This window comes from Scyliorhinus canicula, chromosome 9 (genome assembly GCF_902713615.1).
Source record: "Scyliorhinus canicula chromosome 9, sScyCan1.1, whole genome shotgun sequence".
Taxonomy (NCBI): Eukaryota; Metazoa; Chordata; class Chondrichthyes; order Carcharhiniformes; family Scyliorhinidae; genus Scyliorhinus; species Scyliorhinus canicula.
The window spans coordinates 79,620,462-79,633,399 of record NC_052154.1 but is presented as its reverse complement, the minus strand read 5'-3'; the positions used below and the strand labels follow the sequence as shown (position 1 = coordinate 79,633,399).

The 12,938-nt window shown below is 50.2% G+C and overlaps 1 protein-coding gene across 2 annotated transcripts in view; it reads left to right on the top strand.

The window, feature by feature from the left end:
• Positions 1 to 12,938, top strand: part of LOC119971461 (diacylglycerol O-acyltransferase 1-like) — a 423,136-nt gene that overhangs the window by 170,883 nt on the left and 239,315 nt on the right. The window lies entirely within an intron of this gene.

The window sequence follows — 12,938 nt, the reverse complement described above, 5'->3', positions numbered from 1 at the left end:
ACATTGTGTGATTATGTCTTTATTCTGTAAAAAATATAAATCAGTAACCTTGATTATTATTATGCTTGTTTGGCTATTTAGCAAATTATATAACCTACCTTTTGTGCAAAATTCAGAGAATGGTTGTAAAAAAAAAGCTGCTTTAGACAGAGACGCACTGCAGGGTCAATGTAGTAAAAGTAGTGTTGAGAAGGTGACCTAAAAGGGTTTTGTTAGGGATGGATGAACAAAGGAATATTGGGATATGAAGGTACAAGGGAAGGAACTTTTAAGTGTAGGAGTAATGTGAGGAGATTTGAGAGTATTGGAATAGGGTGTTGGGAATGTGCAAATGGTGGTCCTCTGGTGTGTGAGTAGGAAGATAGTGGTGAGATTTTGGAGCATTGAGGATAGAGTTGTTAGTGTGAAAGTAACGAGAGGTAGATCCTGGAAAGCTGGGACAGTCAAAAAAGGCTTATAAAGTACTGGTGAGAAAACTGTTAGAAGCATACGTGCAGCCCTGACTGGTAATTAGGGTACAAGTTATTTTTAAACAACTTAGTGCCCTTTTAGCCATTCAGTGAAAACAAATAAACATAGTAAATAATTTAGAATCTGTAGGATTTGTAAATAGTTGCCCATACCTGACAGATCTGACTGATGGTTTTTGAAGAAATTACTGAAGTGATGGTCAGGCGAATGTCTATGGATGTCAATTGGGTGAATTTCCAGACGGCATTCAACAAAGTCTCTCATGGGGACTGTTAGCTAAAGGTAATGGAATTGAAGTTAGGCAATTTATTTACAAAGTTAGGAAATTGGCTGAATGAAAAATGAAATGAAAGTTACTGTGAAAAGCCCCTAGTCGCCACATTCCGGCGTCTGTCCGGGGAGGCTGGTACGGGAAGGAGACAAAGAGTTGCGATAATGGGTAGGTACTCTAAGGTACTCCAATTGGCAGGATGCGACTAGTGGTGTGCTGCAGACTCAGCTATTCACAATATTCAGCAGTGACTTTGATAATGGGATAGAAATCCAAATGTAGCAGTCACACACAGATAGGCGGTATTATCAGTTATGTCAATTGAAGATGTAAAATTACAAATAAATATTGATAGATGAATGGGCTAAACTATGGCAAATAGATGTAGACAATTGCGGACTCATCCACTTTGGACCTATAAAAAGAAAGAGCAGTGTATTTCCTATGTGGTAAAAAGCTAGAAACAGTGAAGCTAAAAGGGCCTTTGGGGGATCAAGTATACAGATTGTTAAAATGCCATAAATAGATGGAGAAAACAATCAAAAGGCTAATGAGCGCAATGCTGCCCTTTATTGCTAAAAGAATAGAATATAAAGGAGGAGAAGCTATGGTTAAGCTGTGCAAAGCTGGTGTCAGGCTATCTGAGGGAAGGCGGTGATGTAGTGGTACTGTCACTCAGCTAGTAATCCAGAGACCCACGATAATGATCTGGGGACCTGGGTTCGAATCCCACCACGGCAGGTGGTGGAATTTAAACTCAATAAAATATCTGGACTTGAAAGTCTAATGATGACTGTGAAACCATTGTTGATTGTTCGTTAAACCCATCTGGTTCACTAATGTCCTTTAAGGAAGGAAATCTGGCCTGGCCTACATGTGACTCCAGACAGCAATATGGTTGACTCTTAAATGCCCTCTGAAATGGCCTAGCAAGCCAATCAGTTGTATCCAACTGCTACAAAGACGAAAGAAATGAAACCGGAGGGACAACCCGGCATTGAACCAGGCACCAGAAATGACAAAGGCAAACCTATCGACCCTGCAAAGTCCTCCTTACTACCATCCGGGAGCTCGTGCCAAAGTTGGGAGAGCTGTCTCACAGACTAGTTAAGCAGCAGCCTGACATAGTTATACTCACAGAATCATACCTTACAGACACTATCCCAGACAGCACTATGTCCTGTCTCACCACAGGACAGACCAAGCAGAGGTGGCAGCACAGTGGTATACTGACGGGAGGGAGTTGCCCTGGGAGTCCTCAACATCGACTCTCGACCCCGTGAAGTCTCATGGCTTCAGGTTAAACATGGGCAAGGAAACCTCCTGCTCATTACCACGTACCGGCCACCATCAGCTGATGAATCAGTACTCCTCCATGTTGAACACAACTTGGAGGAATGTGACAAGGGGGCAGAATATGCTCTGGGTGGGGGACTTCAATGTCTATCATCAAACGTGGCTTGGTAGTACCATCACAGACCGAGCTGCGTGGGTCCTAATGGACATAGCTGCTTGACTGGGACTGCAGCAGCTGGTGAGAGAACCAACATGAGGGAAAATTCTCATCAATCTACCTGCTGCAGATGGCATCTGTCCATGACAGTATCGGTGGAAGTGAACACCGCACAGTCCTTGTGGAGACAAAGTCCTGACTTCACATTGAGGATAGCCTCCATCATGTTGTGTGACACTACCGCCATGCTAAATGGGATAGACGTCAAACAGTTCTAGCAACTCAAGACGGGGCATCCATGAGGCGCTGTTGGCCAGCGACAGCAACAGAATTGTATTCAACCACAATCTGCAACCTCCTAACCTGGCATAGCCCCCACTCTACCATTACAACCAAGCCAATAGATCAACCCTGGTTCAATGAAGAGTGCAGGAGAGCATGCCAGGAGCAACCATCAGGCATACTGAAAAATGAGGTGTCAACCTGGTGAAGCAACAACAAGCAGCAAGTAATAGACAGAGCTAAGCGATTGCACAACCAACACATCAGATCTACGCTCTGCAGTCCTAAAACATCTAGCCGTGAATGTTGGTGGACTATTAAACAACTCACTGGAAGTGGAAGCTTCACAAATACCCCCATCCTGAATGATAGAGAAGCCCAGGCCATAGGTGAAAAAACAAGGCTGAGGGATTCTCAACAACCTTCAGCCAGAAGTGCCGATTGGATGATCCATCTTGGTCTCCTCCAGAGGTCCACAGCATCTCAGATATCAGTCTTCAGCCAATACCATGCACTCCCGTGTGCAAATGTGCAAACTACACACAGACAGTGACCCGGGGCCGGGATCGAACCCGGGTCCTCGGCATCGTGAGGCAGCAGTGCTAACCACTGCACCATCCTGATGCACTTTATTCTGGCAGTAATACTGAAGACTCTTGCTCCAGGACTTGCCGCACTCCTAGCCAAGCTGTTCCTGTACAGTTACAATATTGGCATCCACCCGGCAATGTGGAAAATTGCCCACGTGTGTCCTGTACACCAGAAACAGGACAAATCCAACCCAGCCAATTATCGCTCTGTCAGTCTACTCTCCATCATCGGCAATGTGATGGAAGGAGTCATCAACAGTGCTATTAAGTGGCACTTAAATAACCTGCTCACGGACGTTCAGTTTAGATTCCGACAGGATCACGCAGCTCCTGACCTCATTACAGCGTTGGTTCAAACATGAACAAAAGAGCTGAATGCCAGAGATGAGGGGAGAGTGACTGCCCTTGACATCAAGGCAGCATTTAACCGAGTATGGCATTAAGGAGCCCTAGCTAAACCGGAGTCAATGGGAATCAAGGGGAAAACTCTCAGCTGGTTGGAGTCATATATGGCACAAAGGAAGATGGTTATGGTGGTTGGAGGTCAATCATCTCAGCTCCAGGAGTTCCTCAGGATAGTGTCCTAGGCCCAACCATCTTCAGCTGCTTCATCATTGACCTGATTTACATCATAGGGTCAGAAGTGGGGATGTTTGAGGATGACTGCACAATGCTCAGCACTATTTGCGACTCCTCAGATAATGATACAGTCCATGTACAAATGCAACAAGACCAGGACAATATCCAGGCTTGGGTTGACAAGTGGCAAGTTACATTTGCGCCACACAAGTGTCAGGCAATGACCATCTGCTACAAGAGAGGATCTAACCATCACCCCTTGACACTCAATGGCATTACCATAGCTTAATCTCCCGCAATCAACATGTTGAGGGTTACCATTGAATCACCATAGTATCATAGAATTTACAGTGCAGAAGGAGGCCATTCAGCCCATCGAGTCTGCACCGGCCCTTACAAAGAGCACCGTACTGATGTCCATGTATCTACCCTATCCCCATAACCCAGTAACCTCCACTTAACATTTTTTGGACACTAAGGGCAATTTAGCATGGCCAATCCATCTAACCCACACATCTTTTTACTGTGGGAGGAAACCGGAGCACCCGGGGGAAACCCACAGACACGGGGAGAATGTGCAGACTCCACGCAGACAGTGACCCTTCCGGGAATCAAACCTGGGACCCTGACGTGTGAAGCAACTGTGCTAACCACTATGCTACCGTGCTGCCCATTGACCAGAAACTGAACTGGACTAGCTGCATTAATACTGTGGCTACCAGGGCAGGTAAAAAGCTAGGAATTCTATGACGAGTAACCCATCTCCTGACCCCCTCCCAAAGCCTGTCCATCATCTACAAGGCACAAGTCAGGAGTGTAATGGAATACTCTCCACGTGCCTGGATGAGTGCAGCTCCAACAACACTCAAGAAGCTTGACACATCCAGGAGAAAGCAGCCCACTTGATTGCTCCTCCTTCCACAAGCATTCAAACCCTCCACCACCAACAAACAGTAGCAGCCTTTTGTACCATCTATAAGATGCACTGCAGTAAGTCACCAAGGTTCCTTAGACAGCACCTTCCAAACCCACGACCACTGCCATCTAGAAGGACAAGAGCAGCAGATACCTGGGAACCACGCCACCTGGGGGTTCCCCTCCAAGTCACTCACCACCCCAACTTGGAAGTATATCGCCGTTCCTTCACTTTCCCTGGAGCAACATCCTGGAACTCCCTCCCTAACAGCATAGTGAGTGTACCTACACCTGAAGTACTGCAGCGGTTCAAGAAGGCAACTCGCCACCACCTTCTGGGGCAACAAGGGATGGCCAATAAATGTTGGCCTAACCAGCGACGCCCACATCCCATAAATGAATTTTTAAAAACTGAGAGCAGTTTTAAGGACCATACCTTAAGAAAGGCATATGAGACGATATGAGACCATGAGCAAATGAAGAGTAGATTTACCAGATCAATGCCTGGATTCCAGTGGTCCAATTACAAAGAGAAGTTACATAAACTATGGATGTTTTCCATGGAATATTAGAAAGTTGAGTAAAGGTTTAATCAACATTTTCAAGATATTAAAGGGAACATACATACAAATTAGGAGCAGGAGCAGGCCACTAGGCCCTTCAAGCCTGCTCCCCCTTACAATAATTGATTTATAACCTGATTTTATAACCTCAACTCCGTATTCCCACCTACACCAATAACCTTGCACCACTTTGCTTATGAAAAATTTTATCTACCTCTGCCTTAAAAATAATCAAAGACTCCGCTTTCACTACCTTTTGAGGAACAGAGTTCCACAAATTCACAACCCTCTGAGAGAAAAAAAATCTTCTTATCCCTGTCTTAAACGAGTGATTCCTTATTTATAAGCTGTGACCTATTTCTAGTTTCTCCCATAAGAGGGAACATCCTCTCCATATTCAAGACCTTTCCAGATCCTTTTTGTTTCAGATAAGTCACCTCTTACTCTTCCATACTTAAGCGGATAAAAGCCTAGCCTGGCCAATATTCCACATAAGGCAACCTGCCCAATACAAGTATTAGTCCAGTAAACCTTTGAACTACTTCTAATGCATTTACATCCGTCCTTAAAACGGAGACCAATACTGTACACAGTACTCCAAATGTGGTCTCACCAATGTTCTGCATAACTGAAGCATAACCTCTGAACTTTTATATTTGATTCTGCTTCCAATAAATTATTACATTGTATTAGCTTCCCTATTTACTTGCTGTATCTGCATACCAACCTTTTGCGATCATGCACACGGACACCTGGATCCCTCTGCACCTCAGCACTCTGCAATCTCTCACCAATATATGGTGATATGCTTGCTTTTCATTCTTCGTGCTAAATGGGATAATATCACGTTTTCCCACATTGTCCTCCATTTGTCAGGGGTGCGATTCGACAATTTGAAGTACAGTTCTGGGCATATTTGGCGGGGTGTTTTGCGACGTCAGAGTTAGCGAGATCACAGCTGTATTCAACAGCGCTTAATGCCAAAACTGAGCCGCCATGAGATTCTTGACATTACTGGCTGCCTTGCCATTTGATTCATCAACTCGTGCCTCAGCAGCTTGCCGCTAACCAGGGGAAGCTGCTTGTAAGTTCTCCCTCACCACTCACTCCCAGTCAGCACACAAAATGGCAGCGCAGACCTGCTCCTCACACCTCAGCAGCTCGCCACTAACAAGTGAGAGCTACTTTTAAGCACTCCCTCACCACTCACTCCCAGTCAACACATATGCATGGCAATGCGCAGACCTGCTCCTCGCTACTCGACATTTGTGGATGAGAAGCGACCACCTTGTTCCCCCAAGGGTCAGCAATGCCGCCTGGGAGGCAGTGGCAGCAGCTGTCAATGCGGGCAACATGACAAGGAGGACAACCGTCCAATTTCAGAGGAAGACAAATTACCCTCCAAAGAGCTGCAAGGGTAAGTTACCACCTGTCTCCTGGCATCAGTTCCGCCTGCCACCCATCAAATTCCCAAATCACTGACTGACACCTTGCACCTTTTCCACATCCAATCTTCATGCTTGTTCATCAGAACCCCTGCCACCCACCAGCACAACTCCTTCATATCCAGATTATCCAGATATGGTGCCCACACATGTCACCTGCCATAGACCCCCACCCGGATCCATCAAGGTGCGGCTCTTTGTGTCCGCAGGAGAAGATAGCCCATAATAAAAGGCAGTTGGTTAAGCTGGGGCAGAATCTCATCCCCTATGAGGAACTGGCCCTAGAAATCTGTCGGGTTGCTCGAGGAGAGAGCAGTCATCAACAGTGGGGTTTGCCTGCATCAGAAAGGTGAGGATCCGCTGCCTCTTCACCCAGGTGACCTGTCTGTCGTGAGTAGTTCATGTCAGGCAAAATGATCCTTTCTTCTCACTGACCAAATGTCCATTGATTTGCAGGATCTCCATTTGATGAGGCTGGGCCATCCGGAGTTGTACCTTGCTCCTCCCTCACCACCCAAGTGACCACCTCGGAGGAGAGCTCCAAGGAGACCACCATCAAGTCATCAGCTGTGAATAGTTGCACATTTAGCAGCTCCTGCACGTGGTGTTTTTTTGACAGCTTTTATGCTGGATTTTCGCGGATATTTTTCTAACGTAAGTAGATAAAAGTGAGAGGAGGAGAAGGCGACCTCCTATCCTATGGAATTACGCTCGAAAAATAATCACAAAAGAAGGAATCAAAAGTTGGTTGGAAGTGAGGATCTGAGCTTGATGGGTGCAATGGCAGAGAAGCGAGATCCAGCCCCATCAGCTCAATGGTCGATGGATCAGTTGGTTACATACCTGGATGAGATGTTTGCCCGGCACTGTAAGGAGTGTGCGGAGGACTCCACCAAGGTGGTAGCTGTGGTGATATGCATCACTGTAGATACACAAGGGGTTAATGTAAATACACGTAGACTAGCTAGACACTAGAGGGAGCACCAGAGACATGACACACAGACACTCAACCAATAGGTCAGTAAGATAGGACACGACCAATGGGCATTCACGATACACACAGAAGTGACACTACCACAGGGGGGCATTACACCAACCCATATATAAAGGACACAGCACACATGATCTTCCTCTTTCCAGTGGAGACACTCAGTCAGTACAGACACAGGGTTGATTCTATATCACACCCACCACGTGGATTGTAGCAGACTGGTTCGCCAGTCTGAGTAGCTATAGAAGGATTAACAGTAGTGGCGAAACCAAGTAGGAGAATTGTAAATAGTTTACTAAACGTGTTGAAGTTATCTCCACGTCTGAACCTTCCTTTGTCAGAGTGAACATCAAGGAAGCAGCTTATGCTACGCCAAAAGCATAACAAGACAGTAGCCTCGATTAAGGAGGCTGTCGACCGGATGGAGGTGACAGTGAAGGCCCAGGGACAGTTGATTCAAAAGCTACAGGAGCAGGCAACTGAACAAGAGGAGCAGTCCACTGGGATGGCACTGCAAATTGGCATTTTACAGAGATCGGCAAAAGCGGCTGCTGGAAAAGGTGGAGGACCTGGAGAATCGTTCCCACAGGTAGAACGTTCGGATCGTCGGTGTCCCGGAGGGAAAGGAAGGATCGGATCCCGGTGCGTATGTTGTGAAGATGTTCAAGAAAATGATGGGGGCAGAGGCATTCGACAAGCCGTTGGAGGTGAACCGGGCTCACAGGGCACTTATGTGCAAGCCCCAGGGTCGTGAGCCCCCGAGGGCATTGGTAGTGACGATACACCGATTCCTGGAGAAGGAACGCATCATGAGATGGGCTAGGGAGACAAAAGGGTTCGTATGGGAAGAAGCTGAGATCCGGGTCTACCAAGACTTTGGAGCAGAACTTGCTAAGAGGAGGGTTAGTTTTAATAAAGTTAAAGCGGCGCTGTATGCGAAGGGAATAAAATTTGGTCTACTCTACCCGGCCCATCTTTGGGTAACCTACGAGGAACGAGAACTATATTTTGGCTCGCCCGAAGAAGTGGTGGGCTTTATGAAAGACAACAACCTGGGGGACCCTTAAGGACTTAATAAAAAGAGAAAACTGGTCGGTAGCGATTTAAATCAAACGGTTCTGTGGTACACTGTAACTTGAGTTGCAATGACCGGGAAGAAAAGGTTTTTTTTTTAGTTATCTCACTTTATTTATCCTGTTTGTTTACACTTCCATTGTTTGGTGCTCTATTTGGAGGTGATGGGATTGATAAGATGTTGTAAGGGAGAGGGGTGAGCCGTTGAGCTGGACCTTAAGTGGATGGTGTGTTTGTTTTTTGTGCTGATGATTAGGGGACTTCCAGGAGGCTGGAGATGGAGACTAGATGACGGTTGTCACCGAGGGGAGGATCTGGGCAGGTGCGGGCCATGGGCTAAGAACTGGCCTAGGAAAGGTCATGGCTGATCGACAGGGGAGGGGGGCAAGAGCTCCCCCGACCAGACTGGTTACGTGGAATGTTTGTGGCCTGAATTGGCTGGTCAAGAGCAGCGCCGGCCCTAGGGTTGCTGGCGCCCCGGGCAAGCTGAACTTTGGCGCCCTTGGGGGGGGGGGGGGGGCCGTGTGGGGGGGGCCGTGGGGGGGGGGGACCCCGAGGAGGGGGGGCGGGGCCCCGAGGAGGGGGGGGACCCCGAGGAGGGGGGAGGGGACCCCGAGGAGGGGGGGGACCCCGAGGAGGGGGGGACCCCGAGGAGGGGGGGACCCCGAGGAGGGGGGGGGGGACCCCCGAGGAGGGGGGGGGGACCCCGAGGAGGGGGGGGGACCCCGAGGGGGAGGGGGGGGACCCGAGGGGGGGGGACCCGATGGGGGGGTCCCGAGGGGGGGGGGACCCGAGGAGGGGGGGGGACCCGAGGAGGGGGGGGCGGGGGGGGGGCGGGGGGGAGCAGACCCGAGGGGGGGGGGCGGAGGACCCGAGGGGGGGGGGCGGGGGGGAGCGGACCCGAGGGGGGGCGGGGGGAGCGGACCCGAGGGGGGAGCGGACCCGAGGCGGGGGCGGACCCGAGGGGGCGGGGGGCGGGGGTGGGGGGGGGGGGCGGACAGAGGGGGGGGGGCCGGACAGAGGGGGGGCCGCCCTGGGGGAGTGCGGCCACCGCGCATGCGCTGGTTGGCACCGGCCCAACTGCGCATGCGTGGGACCCGAGTCTCTGGCGCCCCCTAGCACATGGCGCCCCGGGCGACTGCCCGAGTTGCCGGTGCCTTGAGCCAGCCCTGGTCAAGAGGGCCCGTGTGTTCGTGCACTTGAGACAGTTAAGGACGGACGTGGCCATGTTATAGGAGACACACTTGAAGCTGAGGGTTCAATTTAGACTGAAAAAGGGATGGGTCGGGCAGGTATTTCATTCAGGATTGGACTTGAAAACAAGGGGGGGTGGCCATCCTGATTAACAAAAGGTTGCGTTTGAGGTGGGGAAAATGGAGACAGACCCAGGAGGCAGATTTATCATGGTGAGTGGGAAACTGGAGGGAATGGCAGTGGTGCTGGTGAATATATATGCCCCAAACTGGGACGACGTTGCATTTGTTAGGAAGATGCTGGGAAAAATTCCAGACCCCGGGGGCGATTTTAACACAGTCTTAGATCCCAGGATGGACTAGTCGAGTTCTAGGTCGGGGAAGGTATCAGCAATGGCAAAAGAGCTGCGGGGGTTCATGGAGCACATGGAAGGTGCTGATCCGTGAAGATTTGAGAAGCCAAGGAGCAAGGAATATTCATTCTACTCTCATGTGCACAAGGTGTACTCCAGGATCGACTTTTTTATATCGGACAAAATATTATTAGCGAGGGTAGTGGAGACAGAGGGCGCGATTCTCCGCCCCCCACGACGGGTCGGAGAATAGCGGGAGGGCCTTCCCGACATTTTTCCCGACCTCCCGCTATCCCCCCCCCCCCTCAACGGCCGCCCCACGACACGAATCGCTGCTCGCTGATTCTCCCCTATCCGATGGGCCGATTTCCCAGGCCTTTACGGCCATTTTCACGATCTCCAACACACCTGCTCTCACAGTTTGTGAAAACGGCCGCAAAGTGCCGTTCTGTAGAACCATGCCACCGATTGGCACGGCCGCACCACGGCCGTGCCAAGGGTGGCATGGGCCCGCGATCGGTGCCCACCAATCACGGGCAGCGGGTCCGAACCCCGTGCACTCTTTGTTCCTCCGCCGCCCCGCTGGATCAGTCCGCGGGGCGGCTGAGGGGCATAACGGCCCGCGCATGCGCGGGTTTTCACGCATATGCGTGATGACATCATCCGCGCATGCGCGGATTGGAGCCGTCCAATCCGCGCATGCGTGGCTGACGTCTTCGTTTGCGTCAGCCGCCGTTAACCTTGGCGCGCGGACTTAGCGAAGTTCACTAGGCCTGTGATGCCGAGGTTCACGGGCCCCCGCTGCTATCCCCGACCGGAGAGCGGAATCGGGTCCCGGGCGGGGACGCAGAGGCTGCCGTGAAATACGGCCAGTTTCACGGCAGCCTTCACGACTCTCCGCATTTGCGGAGAATCACGCCCAGAGTATTTGGTTATTGTAGTATCGGACCATGCGCTACATTGGCTAGACCTACAGATGAACACGGGAAACTCTCAGCGCCCACAGTGAAGGCTAGATGCAGGGCTGTTAGCCGACGATAAGATACGTGAACGAGTGAGGGTGGCCGTTCAGGGGTATATAAAAACTAATGACATGGGAGAGACCGCGGCTGGGGTGGTGTGGAAGGTATTGAAAGCTGTCATCAATGGGGAATATATTTTGATTTGGGCCCATAGATAGAGGGCTGAACAGACGGAGCTTGACGGCCTGTTAGGAGAAATCTTGCGTGTGGATAGGAGATATGGGCAGTCTCCGAATGAGGAGCTCCTGAAGGAGCGTCAGAGACTTCGAATGGATTTTGAGCTCCTTTCCACAGACAAGGCGGAGGGACAGCTGAGGAAGGTAAAAGAGGCAGTGTACTAATATGGGGAGGAAGCTATTAGGATGTTAGCACATCAGCTGAGGAAGCAGGATGCTCCGAAAGCGATAGGGAAAATTAAGGATGTGAAGGGGAAAGTAGTGAGGGCCTCGGGCGGTTAATGATGTGTTCCGTGAATTTTATAGCTGTTTTATACAAGTCGGAACCCCTTGCGGGGGAGGAGAGAATTAACCGATTCCTGGAGAGGCTAGAGTTCCCGAATTTTAGAATACGCTTTCGGGGCTAGTGGGACCGCTGTTAGTCAAGGCTTTCAGTGAATCCAAGGAGTTGGGAGTGCTTCCCCCCAACGCTACCACAGGCATCAATCTCTCTCATCCTGAAGCTAGACAAGGACCCGGAGAGCTGTGGATTGAACAGACCAATTTCCCTTCTAAATGTAGATGCTAAATTACGAGCAAAGATCTTGGCCACCAGAATAGAAGATTGTGTCCTAGAGGTAATAGGTGAGGATCAGACGGGGTTTGTGAAGGGCAGGCACCTGACGTCTAATATTAGACGGCTTCTCAATGTTATAATGATGCCAGCCGAGTGGCGTGAGGCTGAGGTAGTAGTAGCCATGGATGCGGAGAAGGCTTTCTACCAGGTGGAGTGGAAGTACCTATGGGATATTTTAGGCAGGTTTGGGTTCGGGCAGGGATTTTTGGACTGGGTCCGGCTGTTGTACCAGTCTCCGATGGCAAATGTGAGAACCAACCGAACCCCATAGGAGTATTTTAATCTCGGGAGAGGGACAAGGCAGGGATGCCCGCTCTCCCCATTACTGTTTGCCCTGGCCATAGAGTCTTTAGCAATGGCCCTTAGAACATCGAGTGCGTGGCGGGGAATAGTTGGGGGTGGGGGGGGGGGGGGGGGGGGGGGGGTGGGAGCACAGGGTTTCTCTTTATGCGGATGACTCGCTGCTAAATGTTACAGACGCGGTGGGGGGAAAGACTGAAATCCTGGAGGTACTGGGAGAATTTGGGTGATTTTCAGGATACAAGCTGAATATGGGAAAGAGCAAGATGTTTGTGATCCAGGCTCGGGGACAGGAAAGGAGACTGAAGGAGTTACTTCTTAAAGTGGTGGTGGGGAGTTTCAGATATTTACGGATTCAAGTGGCTAAAGAGTGGGGGCAGCACCACAAGTTAAATGGGCAAAGCGGTCGACCAATTGAAAAGACTTCCCTCGATGGGACATGCTCCCGCTGACTCCAGCGGGAAGGGTCCAGACGGTGAAGATGACAGTCCTCCCAAGACTGCTTTTCTTTTTTCAGTGCCTTCCGATTTTTGTCCCAAAGGCTTTTTTCAGAAAAATAAATGTGGCGATTACAGGTTTTGTGAGGCCAGGGAAAACCCATAGAGTAAAGAGGGCACTCCTGGAACGAGGTTGCGTGGAGGGGG